Source organism: Nicotiana tabacum, chromosome 6, assembly GCF_000715075.1.
Source record: "Nicotiana tabacum cultivar K326 chromosome 6, ASM71507v2, whole genome shotgun sequence".
NCBI classification, from domain to species: Eukaryota; Viridiplantae; Streptophyta; class Magnoliopsida; order Solanales; family Solanaceae; genus Nicotiana; species Nicotiana tabacum.
This window is the reverse complement of record NC_134085.1, coordinates 79,147,813-79,149,499: the sequence shown is the minus strand read 5'-3', so window position 1 is coordinate 79,149,499 and position 1,687 is coordinate 79,147,813. Positions and strand designations below refer to the sequence as shown.

Sequence of the window (1,687 nt, the reverse complement as noted above, 5' to 3'; positions counted from 1 at the left end):
TGGCCGTCGGGATTAGAGTAATGATTAATAGGGATAGTCGGGGGCATTCGTATTTCATAGTCATAGGTAAAATACTTGGATTTATGAAAGACGAACAATTAAGAAAGCATTTTCCATAGATGTTTTCATTAATCAAGAACGAAAGTTGGGGGCTCGAAGACGATCAGATACCGTCCTAGTCTCAACCATAAACGATGACGACCAGGGATCGACGAATGTTGCTTTTAGGACTCCACTGACACTTTATGAGAAATCAAAGTTTTTGGGTTCGGGGGGTAGTATGGTTGCAAGGCTAAAACTTAAAGGAATTGACAGAAGGGCACTACCAGGAGTAGATCATGCGGTTTAATTTGACTCAACACGAGGAAACTTACCAGGTCCAAACATAGTAAGGATTGACAGACTGAGAGCTCTTTCTTTATTCTATGGGTGGTGGTGCATGTCCATTCTTAGTTGGTGAAGCGATTTTTTTGGTTAATTCCGTTAACGAACGAAACCTCGGCCTTCTAACTAGCTATACAGAGGCATCCCTTCGCGACCAGCTTCTTAGAGGGACTATGGCCTTTAAGGCCACGGAAGTTTGAGACAATAATAGGTCTGTGATGCCCTTAGATATTCTGGGCCGCACGCATGCTGCACTGATATACTCAACGAGTTTATAGCCTTGGCCGGCAGACATGAGTAATCTTTGCAATTTCATCGTGATAGGGATAGATCATTGCAATTGTTTGTCTTTAACGAGGAATTCCTAGTAAGCGCGAGTCATCAACTCGCGCTGACTACGTCCCTGCCCTTTGTACAAACCGCTCATCGCTCCTACCGATTGAATGCTTCGGTGAAATATTTGGACCACGATGATGTTTGAGGTTCAATTCCTACGACATTGCTTGAAGTCCATTGAAACTAATCATTTTGACGAAGGAGAAGTCGTAACAAGGTTTTTGTAGGTAAAACTGCGGAAGGATCATTGTCGAAACCTGCAAAGCAGAATGACCCGCGAACTTGTTGAAAACCTGGGGAGTGGCACGGCCGGGGTGTTTCGGCGTCTGTTAGTGCATCTCCCTCCTATCACCGGTGGGCGCGCTCACATGCGTGCTGGGTGATTAATGAACCCTGGCGTGGAAAGCGCCAAGGAATACTAAATTGAAAGCCTGCCCCTCGTGCCCCATTGGCGGTGCGCGCGGGGGGGCTTGTGCTTCTTTTGAAACACAAACGACTCTCGGAAACGGATATCTTGGCTCTTGCATCAATGAATAAGGTAATGAAATGCGATACTTGGTGTGAATTACAGAACCCTGTGAACCATCGAGTCTTTGAATGCAAGTTGCACCCGAAGCCATTAGGCCGAGGGCATGTCTGCCTGGGCGCCTGATGTCTTTTGGCAACAGATATCTCGACTTTCGCAAGTTACACCCGAGTCTTTGAATGCAAGTTGCGGCCAAAGCTATTAGGTCTAGGGCACGTCTGCCTGGAAGGCTGACTTTTGAACTTTCAATTTCCAAACTCATGTCGAACTATATCAAATCAACTCGGAATGACCTTAAATTTTCCACGCAAGTTTCAAATGACATAACGAATTTATTCCAACTCTCAGAATTAAAATCCAAACCCGATATCATCAAAGTCAAATCCCACTCAAACTTAGGAACATTCCAAACCTTCAAATTGCCAACATTCGCCAATTAAC

The 1,687-nt window shown here is 45.0% G+C and overlaps 1 non-coding gene across 1 annotated transcript; it reads left to right on the top strand.

Annotated features, from left to right (window-relative positions):
- The first annotated feature begins 1,214 nt into the window (after positions 1-1,214).
- Positions 1,215-1,370, top strand: LOC142182468 (5.8S ribosomal RNA). The gene has a single exon (XR_012711287.1). It is a non-coding gene; the product is annotated as a 5.8S ribosomal RNA (ribosomal RNA).
- The last annotated feature ends 317 nt before the right edge of the window (positions 1,371-1,687 follow it).